This window comes from Micromys minutus (genome assembly GCF_963924665.1).
Source record: "Micromys minutus genome assembly, chromosome: 20".
In the NCBI taxonomy this organism is placed as follows: Eukaryota; Metazoa; Chordata; class Mammalia; order Rodentia; family Muridae; genus Micromys; species Micromys minutus.
In genome coordinates this window covers 21,023,407-21,041,756 of record NC_137955.1, presented here as the reverse complement: position 1 = coordinate 21,041,756, position 18,350 = coordinate 21,023,407, and the positions used below count along the sequence as shown (strand labels likewise).

The 18,350-nt window shown below is 41.2% G+C and overlaps 1 protein-coding gene across 3 annotated transcripts in view; it reads left to right on the top strand.

The window, feature by feature from the left end:
* Nucleotides 1–9,127: 9,127 nt before the first annotated feature.
* Nucleotides 9,128–18,350, top strand: part of GHR (growth hormone receptor) — a 226,002-nt gene continuing 216,779 nt past the window's right edge. The window contains exon 1 of one of the 3 annotated variants that reach the window (XM_080933685.1): nucleotides 9,128–9,529. The gene's annotated coding sequence lies outside the window, so the exon portion shown is untranslated. Of the gene's footprint in view, nucleotides 9,530–10,317; nucleotides 10,342–18,350 lie in introns of those variants that run through there. The other 2 variants (XM_080933687.1, XM_080933686.1) reach the window with 2 other exon arrangements.

Here is an 18,350-nt window from a genome sequence, read left to right as displayed (position 1 = left end):
CATTTCCCTGAGGACTAAAGATATTAAACATTTTTAAGTACTTCTGAGCCATTCAAGAATCCTCTTTTGAGAGTTCTATGTTTAGCTCTGTACCCATTTTTAACTGAGATGTTTGGTATCTTGGTGTAACTCCAACCAAACAAGTGAAAGATCTGTGTGAAAAGAACTTCAAGTCCTTGAAAAAAAGAAATCAAAGAAGACCTCAAAGAATGAAAAGATCTACCATGCTCATTGATCAGTAAGATTAACATAGTAAAAATGGTTATTTTACCAAAAGCAATCTACAGATTCAATACAATCTCCATCAAAATGCCTACACAATTCTTCACAGACATGGATAAAGCAATTCTCAACTTCATGTGGAAAAACAAAAACCAAGGATAGCCAAATTAATTCTCAGCAATAAAAAAAACTTCTGGGGAAATCGTCATCCCTGAAGTCAAGCTGTACTACGAAGCAGTAGAGATTAAAAACTGCATGGTGTTGGTACAGAGACAGACGGGTTGATCAATGGGATAGAATTGAAGATCCAGAAATAAAATTACACAGTTACAGACATGTAATCTTTGACAAAAAAGCCAAAATTATCCAATAGGGAAAAGGAAAGCATTTTCAACAAATGGTGCTGGTATAACTGGCTGTCTGCATGTAGAAGAATGCAAATTGACCCATATTTATCACCTTGAACAAAGCTCAAGTCCAAGTGGAGCAAGGACTTCAACATAAAACCATATGCACTGAATCTGATAGAAGAGAAAGTGGGAAAGAGCCTTGAACCCATTGGCATAGGGGGAAACTTTCTGAATAGAACACCAATGGTTCAGGATCTAAGATCAACAACTGACCAATTGGACCTCATGAAACTGAAAATCTTCTGTAAGACAATGGACACTGTCAATAGGAAACATGACAACCAACAGATTGGGTAAAGATCTTCACTAACCCATACCCAATAGAGGGCTAATGTCCAAATTACATAAAGAATCCAAATTAGTCTTACTTGTAGATTATAAGATATTATACCTAAGAAATTTAAAAAATTCTACCTAAAATCTTCTAGAAAAAAAACTGTTTTTTGAACAAACTGGTAGAATACAAAATTAATTTATAAAACTTAATAAACTTTCTATATATCAACAACAAACATGCAGAGAGAGATTCTAAAAACACTCTCGTTAACCATAAAAATCTAGAAATAAACCTTGCCAAGGAAAATAAACCTCTATAATGAAACCTTTAAAAATCTGAAGAGATTAAGGACGGTAAAGCAAAAATGTAAAAAAAAAAAAAAAAAAAAAAAGAAAGAAAGAAAGAAAGAAAAAGAAAGGAAAGAGGAAGGAAGGAAAGAAGAAAGGAAGGAAGGAAGGAAGGTAAGAAGAAAGAAAAGAAGGAATCAGCTTAAACGCATGGATTGATTATATCAATCTTGTGAAATAACCATTGTACCAAAATTAAGTTAGAGATTAAATGTAATCCTAATCAAAATGCCCATAACATTCTTCACAGAAATAGAAAAAAAATCTCAAAAGGCATCTTAATAGGGAATGGTGCTGTAGGCATGAACACCCCAGATTCCAATCTTTACTACAGAGCTGTAGGCATCGAGACACCAAGACACTTATCCAAAAACAGATTTGTAGATCAATGGAACAAAAAACAGAAAACCCAATACTAAATAAATCCCTAGATTACATTTATGAATGTGTATGTATAGATACATATGTAACAATGTTAGGTAGGACTTCTCACCTGGCTTGATAACTGTGCCACACTTTAACATAGATAATTCTCTTTGAAAGGAATTCTTAATCTCCAGTTCTATGTCTTAAGTGAGAGTCCTCAAGTCAGACTACTCCAAGTGCTTATCCCAGCTTTCACGTGGAGCAGCCCAGGTACGTGTTCTCCTATAAAGACAATAATGCCTTGGATAGAAAGTCAGTGGTCTTTCTTTGATAACCCTGCAGAGACTTGATGCACTGGGAAGGGTTACAGGGGGCACCCTCTCAGAGGAGAAGTGAGGGAGAGGACGAACTCTGTGATAGGGAGACCAGGGAGGGAAAGCAGTGATAGGATGTAAAAAATAAATCAATAAAGGTAATTATGAAAAATACTCTTCTGGAGTGTTTGGCAATCCACTGCTTGCTGTGTTGGGGGAGCTGGGTTCTGATGTTGCCAGGTTGTCTTGGTTTCCATTGCATAAGTTCTTTAGCTTTCCTCTTGCCATCTTGTTGTCTGTGATTATACGTGGTCTTGTCAGTAGTTGGTACCCATCACTCCCTGGACCTGAGGGCCCTTGGGTTCAGGAGGAAAACAGCTTCTGAGTGTTCGGCTTTTAGTGGGCAGGCAGTGAGTTCTGGTAGCAGTAACTCAGCTCTGTCTCTGTGGGCTCAGATGTGGGAGCTCTTGTGAGGCTGTTCTGGTAGCTCAACCCTGTGCCCACAGGTCCTGAGTACTACAGGCAGGGACCTGGTTCTTTCTCTAGGCCACAACGGATCCTTTTCCAGATAGCACAGTATTTTCTGCTCTTTGAGGACTCCCGATGTCCTCTCCCTGGGCTATGTGTCAGACTCCCAGAAAGCTCTGAATACCCCAGAAACAACTCACAGGCCATATGAAGCTCAAGAGAAACAAAGGCCAAAAAGTAAAAGCCTCAGTCCTTCTTAGGAAAAAAAAAATGTATAGCACCTCTCAGAGTGTGGTACACTTGGACCTTAAATCATTAATAATCCAAGAGCTAAGAATATAGCCTTGTGGCAATTTTTGGTATTCAAAGCTCATTATGCTTAATCTATACACACCAAGAAAACTGACTGTTTCCATGTTACGTTCTGTCCTACATGTACTTTATATTTATGGTAACTAGTGGGATTTCAGTGCATACTATCAAACCTCTAAAAGAATTAAGTACTGACAAAAATATATTCATATAGTGTTATGCCAAAATCTCTTCAGAAATCTGTACATGTATCTCTCTTTTTTGAAAAATAAAGTTGTAAGAGTAAAAAAAAAAAAGAAAAATACTCTTAAAACTATTTGCTTCTTAAGCCAATATACATGTGCTACTTTCGTCTTTACAAAAATAATTTCTTTAAAATGTTAGTTATCCTTCAAAGTGAAAATAAGTTCTTTATAAAATTGTATAAAGAATAAATACATTGACGCATAAACTTGCATTGTAGAATAAAAAATGAATGTCTGTCTTCCCACACATGTCTTGTCTAGTCATTTCTACCCCTAGAGACAACCAGCTCTTTGCTAGGCACCTTTACAGAAGTTAGTTTGTATTTTAGGTATGTTTCTGCAACTGTTGTTTTTCAATATTACTGACAGCCTCCCACAGCAGTGATTCCTTCTGTGCCCTATTCTTCCCGAAACTGTGCTCTTATCTGCTATATAAATGTTTATTAAGTGATCCACTACTCGCATCAGATTTTCTCTATTACCACTCCATTCAAGATAAATGTCCCCACTCATGAGTATCTTCAGCCAGTAAGCTTTGCGGCTACTTTAAGTGGACTCCAGAACAAAAACTAATGGATCAGAACATGCAGAATTTAACTTCTATTGTTTATTATTAAATTGCCTCCTTTAAAAATATTACTAGTAACCCATTGGCTGTTGCTAAATGGTTTTCTCTGCACTTTTGCTGTCAGTAGGAGATTTAGTAAGGCTCCAGCATGATTGTTCACACCTGAACACCTCTGAAAACAATAATACTTTCAAGAGATACGCTTTAAAATATGGAAATATGAAAATATCATTTCATTTATATCAATGTTTTAAGGTTCTGCAAGATATTAGTGCATTTTTATTATGGAAAAATTAAGAATTGTAAAATTAGATTTTTGCATCAGCTGCAAGTTGTTTGCTTCTCTTATTTGGGGCTCACAAAAGTTGCATGAATAGAAGGTTGTGATAGTGACCTCCAAGCTAGCTTCAAGGTTTCAGACTTCTCCATATGCCAAGATCAAGGCGGACATAGCAGGGACTTTAAAATTTGAACTGAAGTGGGACATCATTCCCATTCTTAGTGAACAAACCCCTGGGCTGCTCCTCTACCCTTAGTTTCCTGAGATGAAAGGAAGAGGTGCTGTTTCTCCACAGGGGCAACCATGTAACACTGAGCACAACAAATAGTTAAAAGGGATGATAAGCAAATTGAGAATTCTTTCATAAAAGCAATGAGCCATTTGTGACAGTCTTAATATTCACTGAGTTCTACCCCAAGAGCCTCAATTTTTAAAGTTCATGGGAAAGAAAAACTTTATAGAACATTTTGCCACTTGCTCTTAGATGGAACTCTTACATTAACTTTGTCACCACTAAAGGAATACACATGGACCCAAACAAATCCAAACAGTAAGTATTATCCTTATGGCACTGCCAGAGAAGCCTTGAGCTGGTTTTCTTCCAACCATATCCTTATTCTAGGAACAAGAAATACTTGGGTGAATGGGAAGTACCCACATACAAGTGTGCTTCCTTCTTCACTGGACCACACTCAGGGTGTTTTGGTTTGGAGTTTACAGCTTAAATATCCTAAAGTCTTAGGATTAGGCAGGAGCTTCTTCAGGGCATGAGAGTTGAGGTTCAAGCACATGTAGAGGAGCACCATGTATACACAGAGGAAAAAGTCACAAGGAAAGCAATGAGTCTGAGTAGTGAGCGTCAAACTAACCACCGGAAGACTTCAAGAGTGTTTTCATGGGTAGAAGTTCCTAACAAGTGAAATGTTTAAATTCAAACCTGTCTCTCTCTATCATTACGAATGTTTAGTTCTCAAAGCAAGATGAGGAAATACATTCTCCTTAGCAACTCGTCAGCTCAAACAGAACACATATGGAGACTTACTAGTCTCCACGTGCACTCGTATGGATTGCCTGTACAAGACCAGCTACTAAAGGCGAAATAGAGGAATCTCTCCTGTGCTCTCTGGTCACTACCATTAAGTATTTTGGTGCTTAGGAATTAGAGGACAATTTTAGTTCCTGCCACACATAGAGGCTGGCGCTGCTTTGGAAATGTTAATTTCTTTCCTCTGTTTTGATAAAAGGCAGTGGTACTTTACAGAACAACAGAATGGCCAAAGCAAAATCCTAGTCTCTGATAGCTGTAAGGTTTATAAAATGTATCACATGAAGCTGTGTAACCAGAGAGATTAAAACCTAGACCTAGTTTTGTAAATGTGAATATACCTAGTCTGATATCTAATTGCTTCCACTCTTTTGAACTATGAATTATATTTCTGGTTGAGCTGTCTGTGGTGGGGATAAGGAATGGGATGTTAGAAGGTATCCTTCTACATAGTAAAATACATTGGTCAAGATAGGGTTCAATGACAAGGCAATATTTAAGCAAAGATAAAGGATCGTGCAAACATTCAGAGAAGGGTGTTTGCAGCTGAAGAAATGGCACGAACTGTCTATAAGTTATGAGTGTGTTTGGTCTGCATAAGAGAGAACAAGGGAGTCCAGTGTGCCAGGAGCAAACTGAGTTCATGGGAGGTTAATGGCAATGGGGTGCAGGGCAGAAATACACAGCCCTTATGTGTCATTTATATTTGTGTATTAGTTCAAATGGGGATTCAGGCAGCAAAGGAATGGCATGGCTTGGTGCTTAAAAAGAATTCCATTCCTGACTTAGTTTAGACTGTGCATTGGATAAAGGCTGTTGGTAACAAGAAAAGCGAGAGTTGTTGGAACAGGGAGAGTAGTTGAATTTATAAAACAGGGCAGCAATAGAGGTAAGATTCTAATGTTTCAAGATAATTGCTTTTTGACCTCTCTACCAAGTAGACAAATGCTAAGTATGGAATTCCAGAGACAAAGAAGAGGCAAGCATGACCACAAATGTTCGGAATATCAGTAACTGGGGAGATGTAGTTGTTGTCTATTGAGAAGAAGACCAGAAAAGCTCTCATTGGAGAAGGAATCAGAGTTCTGACTTGAATATAGTTAGGGTTGAGATGTCTCTAAAACATCTATCTAACAATGGCTTACTGCTAGCCTGGAGATCTGTAGAGACATGAAGTTTGGGAATATGAATTCAAAATCTCTATCTATAGATTATTCTTTACTATTTACTTTATAGATAAAGCTTTATGATTTGCTAGCACTGTTCCAGACATTCCAAGTACAGATAGTAAGAACTCACTATTTTTCTAATAGTTAATGGAAGAACTCAGCAGGAAAAAAAAGCAACATATAACAACTGTAATATATAAAGGCTTCGATACAGGGAAAATGAAATAATTCCACATTTGAGATGACCCAGGAAGAGCTTCAGAGAGAAAATAAACAGTTGAGCTGGACTTGAAGGCTGGGGAGGATTACTGTGGGTGGGCAAAGTGGGGTGTCTCAGGAAGAACAGAGCACATGAGTCAAATGCAATTTCACTTCCATTGCTTGATGATAAAGTTTACTCACCACAAGGTTGTCACCTCAGTGCCAATACATTTCCCTTCCTAAATGGAAAATATATAAAGCATGTACTACTTATGGACTTACATATAGTCATCCATGAGACCAAGAAATACCTATTTCTGGAATTAATAAAGGGTGTGCTCCATATAAATTACAAGTTGTGCCTTGTATTAGTTAGGACAAGAAGCTGTTTACAGAAACTGGGCTTATATTTATTTCTTTTATATTTTATTTAATTTCTTATATGTGTATAGGCATGTGTGCATGTTCACAGGGGCTGGAGATACATGTGCACATTCATGCTCATGTTTGTGGAGGCCAGAGGTCGACCTCAGATGTCTTTGCTCACCTGTCCTCTCTCTGTCTTCTCAGTTATTTTGAGACAGTGTCTCCCAAAGGGACCCAGAAGTCTCTAATTACCATGACTGGCCAGTGAGCTCCAGGTTGCTGCCTGTCTTCCTCCCTGGAGCAGTGCTGACTGTGCACCAGCAAGCCACCAAGCTCTCCTTGCTTTTGTTTCCTGGTGCTAGGAACTCGGGTCCCAGGGCTTGCACAGCAAGTACCTTAGTCACTGAAGCATCTCTTCATCTCTGGTTTATTTTGACTTGGAGTTGAAGAGGATCCATTTATCCTGGGGCGGGGGGAGACAGGCTGCAGAAGAGCAGAGCAGCTGAACCGAGTGTGTCTACAGGCAGGAAGCAGAGAGAGAAGAACACCATTGTTTAGCTCTTCTCCTTTTTCTTGAGCCAGAGCTCTTAGCCCTTACAACGGTGCTTTCCACCTCAGTCAACTCAAACTAGGAAGCCACTCACAAAATGCCCAGAGATTTGTCTCCCAGGGCATGCTAGACCCTGTCAAGTTACATCACAACCCGTTTCCTTAATATCCCACACAAGCAAGTGTGTCTTTTCATATGCTGCCTATCCACGATGACATTTCTGTCCAGAGAAATCTGCTTTCATGTCTAACAGAATGGAGGCTGTAGTTGAAGCCAGAGCAGCACAAGGACAAGCTTTTGTTTAAGCATGGCCCTGAAATCAGCTTGGAACATGATCAGAATGTAGAAAATTTTCCACGAGCCTCTATGACCCTTCTTAGACTAGGTTCTAGATCAAGGAACTAAACTAGGAACCTGGATCAAGATTCTTTGGTCTCTGAGAGAGGGGGAAGTTGAAGAGGATCGAACACAGAGGGGACATAAGGAGATAGGATGTTACTGTCAGAACCCAAGGTGCACCGGTGGAAGGTCACCTAGGACAGAAATGGAGTCAGCTTGGTCCCCACGCCTGTCAGTACTGCCCTTTTAGCCAGCTTGGCAAGCACAGACCACCCAGCAGGAGTTTTGCCTGACCTCATGGTTTCCTTTCTCGGGTTTCTCTATCTGGGCAGCTCTCCCTTTAAAAGCTCCAGAGTCAGTAAGTACCCATCTAGCCTGGAAATCAAGGGACTGAGAGTACAGTGTCTTAGAGAAAGACCACCTGTGAAACAGGGCTGCTTCCATCCCACCCTCTATGCCTAACTGGTACTGGTACAGTCATGGTCATGATGTGTATCATCTCCAGAATCTCTCCCCCCCTTTCTGTATTCTAGGCCCATAAGACACAGCTGGAACACAGCTGCTCTCCTGAGAAAGGATACTAAGAAAGTTTCCAAATGTACGGTTACTTTGAAAACAGAAGTCCCAGAGATTTTGGTCCTCCGTTTCTACTTTTTTTTTTTTTTCACCCCATCCATCACCCTAGTGTAGAATTGGTATTTTATTCTTTTCAAGTGCTTAAACATTTAACTGTGACTCTGGGTCTGAAAGCAAGTGGGAAGAGGGGGCAGGGGTCCTTTTTTAAAGCAGAAGCTGTTAGGAAGGTTACAGATAAGGGAGATTACAACTAGCTGTCAGTACAAAGCAAACAGTAAAAAGACCACATGACCAGTTGTTCCTCCAGATGGGACAGCTGGACCGCCCCAGGCTGGTCTTTTTTACCTTTGTACTCTTTGCCTGGAGAAGCCAGTGGTAATTGGCCGTCAGGTGCTTCAGGGTGATACTTACACAGCACTCTGACTTTGGGAAGTGCTTTGACAACTCTGGTCTTGGGGTTTTTGTTGTTGTTGCTGCTGTTTTCAACTAATTGGAATGAGGTAGCAAGAACCTGTGTCTGATAGACAAACTATGTCTTTCCCTAGGTCACAAAGACAAACCTCAGGCTGGGTCCTATTCCTGCCCTTCCTGCAGACCTGTGTTCTGTACTAACAGAACTCTCTTCAAACACAAATGCGTTCTTAGTAAATTACCTGCTTTGTCTCCATTTTTTTTAACCTCTCGGATTGGGAATGTCCTTTATACTGAATCCCAGTGAGCAGGAGTCTGAAAATTGGAACCAACTAGACCGGTAAAGTCTAGGAGACTCATCACACTTCCCAAGGTGACGTCTTCCCGTACTCCGGTACCGGGAGGAGGTGCACTGCTCTTTTTGAACGTACAGCCTGCTCTTGAGGACTTCTAGAGACTGCCCTTCTTTGGGGGAACCTGGTGGGTGGAGAGGAGGAAAGTCTCCCGCAACTACCAATATTTTCCTCTAGGTGGAGCCCTGCCGCCCAGTTGAGAGTGACACGCACCAACTCGCAACTCCTTGCCAGAAAGCTTCATCCCAGCCCCTCGGACTGAGTGACTGAGTAGCGGGGGGCGGCGCTCAGCCTCCCCGCAGTGGCCCCGGAGCCGGCCGCCCTCAACTCCTGCTGCCCTTCTCCTGGGTCCCCGCGGCGGCGGCGGGTCCCTCGCTGAGCTGACCGCCTGTCGCCTTTTCCCACCCCTCCCCTCCCTTCCTCTCCCCTCCCCTCCTCCCTTCCCGTTTCACCCCGCCCCCTTCCTCCTCCCCAAGCCTGACAGCCCACGAGCTGCCAAGCAGGGCGCAGCCATGGGAAGAGGCGGTCTGGGGAGCGGCGGCGGCACTGGCAGAGGTGGCTGCTACAGCGGCGGTGGCGGCGACGGCTGCTGCTGAGCCCCGGCAGCCGCGGGGACCCCGGGCTGGGGCCACGCGGGCCTGAGGCCTCCGTTCCAGCAGCCCCCAAGCGGACGCGAACCCGCGCTCTGTCTCCCGAGGCGAAGCTCCAAGGTACTGGAGGGGGACTCCGGGAGTCCTGCTCGTATTTCCCTCAGTTTGTGCCAGGAGATCTGGGAGTAGACTCTGGCATGCCAACTGCTTATAATAATGGGGGTCATTTTTATGTATGTGCCCCGATTATTATTATTATTATTATTATTATTATTATTATTATTATTATTATTATTATTATCATTATCATTTTATTTATTTTTTTGGATGAGTTTAGGGTGGGTTGTATTCCCTTCTCAAAAGTTGTTTTCTGCTGATGGGTTGGTGTAACCTGATCCGTGTCCTGGAAGTGTGTGTGTGTGTGTGTGTGTGTGTGTGTGTGTGTGTGTGTGTAAATTGCTCTTAGTGCGGTGTGAAGCTGAAAGTTGGGGGGCAGCAGGAGAACCTTCCCAACCTGGAGCCCTCTCCAACCAGGCTGTGAGTTTCAAGGAGAGCTTTCTTCCTAAGACAGTTTTCTTAGACTTAAAAGTTTCGAGAGTGTGTTTGTCATCCTCAGCCTGCCAGCCTGGAGCAAGGACTGGAAAGGCTGCTGCTGCTGTCCGAAGGAGTCCCGGGGTGTAATGGTCTCAGGGAATCGGAGGGTGGGCAGTGAGCGTGCGGACCCCTGCAGCGCGCTGTCCTTGCACCTCTGTGCAGGCTGTAGCTGCGAGACAGCAGCAGAGGAGCTGGAGTCACGGCCACCAGTCTCCATGAACTGGGGTGGGTGGAAATTGTGGCAAGCCAAACTGTCCCAGCTCTGGACACACTCGTGATTATGAAATCAACCAGGCTCAAAGTTCTGATAGAACTGCAAAGTCTTGAGCGCTCAGCGGGTGAGTCGGGCAGGAGCAAGTCTGGAGAGAAAGAGAGAGAGCTGGCTGCAAGTAGTGGGTGCAGGATAGGACTGTCCACTTGTGGGTGCGTGGGGAAATCTATTTCTGGGCAAGGACTTTATATATAGCCCCCGGGAGTACGGTTCGCTGAGACCAGGCTGCAGGATTCCCGTGGTGTAAGCTCTGGTGTGTGTGCTGAAGGAGTGTGCAGTGTATATGTGCCGTGCGTGTCTCTGCACGCGTGTGTGGGAGCACACTGGGAGGTGTGTTGCTCTCCTGAAACAGAGTGTCGAGAGAAAGAAACCAGAAATGCTGCCTGCTGTTGGTATCTCCAGGAGATCTTGGCGGGACAGGGAAAGGTAGTGGGGATGTAGAGAGCTGGGAAGACACAGCTGTTCCTGAATAGGAACGGATTTCCTGGAGTTAAAAATACCTAACTTACCTGCCTTGGAAGGGCTGGGGGCTGGAAATGGTGGTTTCTGGAGTTCTTAGGAAAGCTGGGTGGGAGGGTATCGTTTGAGCATGTAGGAGATATGAGCTTGTGTGGTTACAGAGTCTGAGAGACCAGAGCAGATTCGCTGTGTCTCTGTGTGTCTCTCAGGGTGCTGCTGTTCGTGTCCAGAGGGATAAGAGGTCTCAGACAGGAGTGTTTACGCCTCAACTCCCCGGATGTGGCTGAGACACTGCTTACCTCTTACAGAAACTGGTTGTGTGGTAGCAACTAGTACTCTCGGCTGCTTTCTGCATAGATCTCAGGAGGTGTCTGTCCCCTTATTTTTGGGGTGGCTGCTACTGAAATATTTTCACAGATTAAAATGTTACATAGAAATGAAGTAAAATAACAGAAAACAAAGATTATATACATGTATATTATATATGTATATATTATATGTGTATATATGTATAGTATATATGTAATATTGTCTATGTTATACATATATACTCTATATGCTAGGCACACATATATGTATGTATGTACTTATGCATGTATGCAAATTTGAATGTATACGCCATAGCTGGGAAATTATCTTCCCTTTTGAGAAAAGCAAAGCTCTGCTGTGATGTGGGATTAGATGACAAGAGGTCTCCAGTCACTCGTTTCCCCTTTAGATAGGCCTCTGGATGGAAGGGTACACGCTTGCCAAGAAATTCTGGGCAAGTATCATTTGTAGACTACAAAGCCCTATCCAGTCTTCATTGCCTTCTTCTGTCCTTATAAACTTTTCCCTTCACATTAGTCTAGAGGAAAAAAATTGGTCAATCAACACTCAAATGTCCCTTCTTTTCTTTGGGGAGTAAATAGATCCCAGTGAGATCCCAGCTTTGCTCTCCTGAATACCCTGGAAAGCCAGTGGTTAATGAGAAAGGTGTGAAATGGATCTGGAAATGCAGCGAGCGCAACGTGAGGACATTACTGCATAACGTCCCAACACGAGCGTAACTCTGCCTGGCAAATATTTGTTTCCGTCAGGGTTTGCGGCTGCGTTTTGGATTCTTCACTTTTTAAACAGTAGGCTGTGCCTCATAAACCACTTTCAAAGGGACACAAGAGGCCTTGACTAGGCTATCTCTGGCGCCCGTGTTAACAGATGTTTACAGTGCTTGGTAACCTATGGGACTGTCATGTGGAGTGTCTTGTTAGCTCAGGACATAATGTTTATAGCACAGTGTAATAAATGAAGCCGCAGTTGCAGCCGGCTTCTGCCAAGTGCATGAAACACCCCAGTGTGGAAACAAATCTTGAAGTCACTCCAATTTGGCCAGTCTTTTTGGCTATCAGCTGCTAAGCATTGTTAACGTACAGATAAATCCTAGTGATATGAAGGAATACGGGACAGCAGATTGTTTAACTTACAAAAAAAGCATGGTCTCTACTTGTAAAAGTCTACTAACTGGAGGATTAAACTGCTTAGCTTTTTCCACCAGCAAATGTTATAGTTTTGGAGGTACAGTTGCTTTACACCCAGTCTTAGCCAAAAGACCAACAAGCAGTGTGTGCTTGCTCTCAAAGACTGGAGTGCTAAATATGTCAATAATGAAAATACTTCTGCTTCTTGGTGTGTGGCTCACCATTTTCTTTATAAAAGAAGGCTGGATGTAGCCGAGAGTCAACACTTAGTATGTGTAATGCACTAGGGTCAACCCGAAGCATGCAGGAGGGGGGAGAGGGGGGAGAGAGGGGAGAGGGGGGAGAGGGGAGAGAGGGGGGAGAGGGCTACCCTGATGGAGTCATGATTTGAATAATATGAGCACTTACATTTGAGTTGGTGAGAATTTGAGTTTGACAAGACTGAAGTCAACCCCTCAGCCAGTTGTGTAAGCAGAGCCGAAGGTCCTTTTTAGAACGTGGCGTTTTCCCCATCTGGAACAGCTGTAGTGACAACGTTATACCCAACAACAGCTGCTTAGCTTGATGGCTATTTAAAAGGTAACTTTAGGTAGTGTGTGAGTCTCCGCTTCAGTATCTCCACTTCGCCTCCTAGGAATAATGAATCGCAATCTCTCGTTCTCCCTGGCCAATCTAGTATAGAACTTCCTTTGGAGAACATTCTACCTGTACCAAATCAACTTTAAAAAAAAAAAAAAAAACTATTTTTCTACTCTTCAGTTGAATCTAATTTTTTTCCTGTTGCTTAGAAATCTTCCTATATTCAGAAGCCCTGTTCCCTTTTCATTTATTCTTGTTGCCTGTCCTAGGAGACTTTCTTACCACCATGGAACCTTACCTTTGCCAGGAATAATTTGTCTCAAGTTCCCCATTCTCTCTGCCCATATATATAAAATACAGAATTCTTGGTTTTATACATTCTATATCTATAAAAACATCTTAATATCTATGGTGTTTAATCAGGCATCTGATTTTTACCATTAGCTAATTTCAACCCTGTAGGGAAGATAACAATGTGTTCTTTTCAGATTACTGTGTATCTATTGTTAAGGTTGTGACCATTTCATGAGTTCTTCAAGCCCTCACTTGCTATAAATCCATACAAAGTGCAATAATAGAGAAAAATATAATTTAATATACTACGTAGATAGCTCATTAACTCCCCTCCCCCATCAAGGATTACCTATCAAGAAAATTATAGGATTAGAATTTTTCTGAAGATAAGGGAGTTAGTTGCAGCTTCCTGTTGCAGACAGGTTCTGACTATGATGCATTTCTTTCTTGGACCTTATTGTGGCTGCTTTCATGAACATGAGTCACTAATGGCAATCAAACATTTATTGAAGGCTTGTTCTGCCTGAGTCCCATAGAGTGTGCCATCTGGCCCCAAATGAGGTGAAAGTGCACTGGACAGAAATGCTTCCTTTGGCAACTGGGTTTGAGATGCAGGTAGAGGACAGGACTAAATCAACAACCTGCTTTTTACTCAGGAGGTAAATGGCTTGCTAATGTCACAGGCAACACTAAAGTGCTCAGTTTCCATTAGAAACTATAGTCGAACATCCGTATAAAATTAGGTCCCCATACCCTGCAGTATGTCTAACTGGGAAATGGATGAATGTTCTGCTCCTCATGATTTGTAAGGTCTAAGCAACCTTGATGTGAGACAGGAAAGCTGGCTTACATGTGAAAAGGGTGTGGCTAAAAAAAGCAAGCCCTTTAGGGCTTGTTGACTGGGAATTTACCACTCATGTGCTGATGAGTTCCTCTGGCACTTTTTTTCTTCCCTAAGAATATAGTAAGGTCTACCTTGTATTTCTGCATAGGATCTTTAGCATCTGTGACTCATAAAGTAAATATCTGTCTGCTGTGATTGGTTTGAGGTCTTCGGATTCTTAACAAATTATGAATCTTCTTGCTTCTTGCTCAGAATTGGCCGCAAGCATGTCTTCCTATGGGGGATTATTCATGGTGGATGACAATGATATCATTTCTTTGGAGGAAGATGATCCTGATACCAGTGAATTATACTTATCAGGTTATAAATGTGTTGAAGCAGAAGGAAGCCTATATCTGTATGGTTGAGTCAAAGTTAAAAGGACACCTTAGCAAGGAGATTGCATGTTAGGAACAGAGCAGAGGTGGTAGAAAATTCTTGGAAGAAAAAAAAACCACTTCAAAATTGGAACATACCCAGATTTTGCAAACTGAAGGTGCACTTTTATGAACCTTCCATCAAGAAACAACTTACAGTGATCCATATTCACATCTGATACAATAACTACTTGATTGTTTCTTCACTAGCTTAGAAAATAAAACAAATTTTAAAAAAAGATTTTCATTCAAAAACCTTAAAAGAGACATTTTTTTTTGTTCCTCTGATGTACTGGGGACTTAGGACAATTCATTTGTCAAAAAAAAAAAAATCTTTATTATTTTGCTTTGCAAATACAGTTAATGTATTAAGAATCATGTCCACTTTTCTCCTGGTGTTGTCACTGAAAGGAAAAGCAGACTGCAGCTATGCAGAAGAGTCACAGCAGGTCCCTCGCTTGCTTACAGCTCTTGTGATATCTGATGCTGTAAGCCCATCTGGACTTTGATGATGGCTGATCAGCTCAAACTTCATTCTTTCTTTCTAATTGTCAAGAAGTCAACTTTGTTGGGCAGTGTGATGGCTCAGGATTTGTCCTGTTAATTGCCTTTCCAGGGACTTTCAGACTATGTGCTTTTCAGCCTGGGAAATGTCAATTTGGCAAAACAAAGTGAAAATTTGCCTGGTAAAAGATAGATGGATGATAAATTGTAAAAATTGTATATATTTTTTTCAAAGTTGTTCTCTCATAAGGACAGAGAAAAGTACCAGAATCCTTGAAAAAGGTCATAGTAGCTGAAAAAATATGCAAATGTTTATATTGAGCAAATAAAAGATATTAAAACGAGAAGACAGAGAATGAAGAAAAATAAAATCTCTCATATTAGCACCATTGTATGCTATCTTTCTGAAAGATATTGCCCAAGCGGTATCTTACTTTTCACAGATTCTAAAGAAATATTCCATTGATGGCGTTGCCCTAGTGGTAGGACGACATACTGAGCAGTCCAAAGGATAACAGGAGACTTTAGGGCAAAGAAATGTAGAGAATGATAACACCTGAAATCTATCTAAGCATATTATGCAATTTCGTTGGAGTTCCTTAGTTCAATAATGGCATTTGATGACAAGTATCCCAAAGTGAGTCCTTCCCACAGAATCTTGAAACATCTACAAATTCAAGCAGAATGGAGATATTATGTTATTTTTTATTGAAAATTATTTGTATGTATATGGGTGCCTTGCCTGCATGTAAGACTGCACACCACATGATGCTCACAGAGATCCTAAAAGGGACTAACCTCTCAACTGCATGTACAGCCAGTTATGGCCTCCATGTGTTTGTTCAGTCCCTTGGAATAGTGCAAGCACTCGTCATTCGAGAGACACCTCTCTAGTCCCTTCTTAGGTATAATTAGGCTGGGTCTTCATACACCCTCATCATAGTCATGAAGTTTTAAGTTTGCTTGTGTAAAGTTGAGTATTTCTATGAGAATTATATCATCTGAAAAGTTACTTTTAAAATAATTAGGGGAACAATGCTGAATAATTAGTCCCTTCCCCCTAGATGCAAGTTTGGTCAAACCAAGTGGTATTATTATTATTACTATTTTGGTATCTTTGCAAAATATCAAAGACAGGGCATGTATTTGCTGAACCATTAATACATCCTTCGGATTGTGATAGACATTGGGACTGAAACAGCAGCATAATGTGTCACTCTGGAATTGGGACCCAGTGTTCAATTAAGTAAGCATTAATAATATATAATGATAAAATTATGGAACAACTGGTAAGAGTTGAATGAAAAGTAGTAAACTTTAAATCATAGAGTTTTCTTAAGTAGGGGAATTTATCTGGGCTGAAGGATTTAAAGAAAGAACTCAATAACTAAAGTAGGTCCGAAGGCAAGTCTTGTGATGTAGTAATTTCTTCTCTTATATACTAAGGATGTAAAATGTTTTATGCCAGGAAGTTGGAAACTGAGGGCCAGAATGTATACCCAATGCTCCCTAGGGTTATTAGTAGAAGATGGTGAGGTAGGACTTACTGTGGATTTGTCAGATTATAGAACCTCTTCCTGTACTTACAGATGTTGTGTATATATGCTTGCCACTTGAGTTGTGTATTCAGGAGGACATGTTGAGCCCAGGGCTTGCTGGAGTTGTGAGTAACTACTGAATGGTATTTCTGCAAACTTCTCCTTCTCAAATGTTATATATTTCAAATAGTAATAAATTTCAACATTTCTTCTCATGCCACCATTCTAAGAGGCCTATTAATGGTGCTAATAGTAAGATTTCTCTTTAAGAATATTCTTAAACAAGCCTTTTGAAGGAGGAGTCTGAGATGGGCTCCTTTCCTTCCATTTCCCTATCCCATGATGATCCCAACACCTGGTCTAAGATACCCTGAGGCTTTCTACCTTAAGGTCATGAACCTATTACTCTAAACTCTGCTTCTAAGCCTTGTAATGTAGAGGGCATTTGACAATATATTTACTATGAGAACTTAAAAGAGTTATATTTTTAATTCAGGGTTGCTGAATTTTGTGAGACCATCTTCATAAAAGATGAAAATAGGAGTTCCCTACCATGGGAAAGTGACAGATTTATAACTCAATTCTCTCTTTCTGCTGGGCTTTGTTATATTTTGGGTTTCTCCTATTAACCTAGATTATGAAAATAAAATATTTTTCTTAATATGGTTTCCATTGTTAACAGCATAATATTTGCTTGATCAATAATGTATAAAATAGGGTTGTTTTAGCTAACAGCCTGAACGGCTATGGATGTCAGGACACATATGAAGATTTTTATACTGCTGTCAGTTCGTAGTCAGTGCAAGGTAATACATAACAAGCGGCAGGGGACGAGAAAACGTGTCTTGCCTGGTCTTTTCCTCTCCTCTTGCAAAGCCATAACTATTTGGTCATAGGAGTCCCACCCCAGTGATCTTATCTAGTTCTAATAACCTCCCAAAGGCCTCGTCTGTAAACATCATACTTGGATCAACTTTCTACCCTTTCACTACCTCATAGGGATTAAATTTCAACACATAAATCCTTAGAGGACACATTCTGGCTACAACAAAATTGCTTATTTATGCCATTCATATGGAAGAGTGACAGTTAGTTGGGTTAACTATCCAAGTGGATAGATTGTGAGCTGAGATACCTGATACACTTGACCAACAGTTCTTTCTGCTGCAACCACACACAGATTTGCCATAAATTTCCGTTGGCAGATGCCTGTGAAGTGTCAGCTATTATGAAAGCCTAAAGATAGTCTGGTATTCTACACGAGACTGGTAGACGTTGAGATCACAGAGGAATGGCTTGTTTATTTGTATCCAGCTCTGCCTAGTTTTATTGGCTTTCTTTATGAATCTGAGCAGGTTAAATGTTCCTTAGATTTCTCGGCAAAAATAGCAGCAACAATCCTTACTTCACAAGGCTTCTGTAATTTAAATGACTGGAAACCGTGCCTGATACATATTGGACTCAGCAGAGATGGCTGGCTTTACATACTCGATACGTGTGTGTGTGTGTGTGTGTGTGTGTGTGTGTGTGTGTGTGTGTGCACGTTTGTGTGTTTAATTCTTTCTCTTTCTACAGGACAACTAAATTAGTGCTTTAATGAGTTCCTCGTGTGCTCATTTGTCCTGAGTTATTGAAATGTGTCTCTTTCCAAAAGCACTGTTCATCAGAGATTAACTTCTTGTGACATCTCAGTTACTGCCTAAGCTGTTACTATATTACAAAATATATATAATTTTTGGTGACTTGTGATGCTTTGGCTTTCACATCAATATTAGATGTCATCCTTGATACATGTATCTCTCAGGGATACATGCCTATGTTGGGAGATCCTCCCTAACCAAGGGGATGCTTTAGGAAAGTTAAAAGATGATTGACAGTTGACCCATTGAATGGTGATGGTTAGGTGTGGACATTTCTGGGTAAAGAATAGCCTCTGGCAAATACAGTGCAAAATACTGGAACCTGGGGAATCCATACAAAGGAAC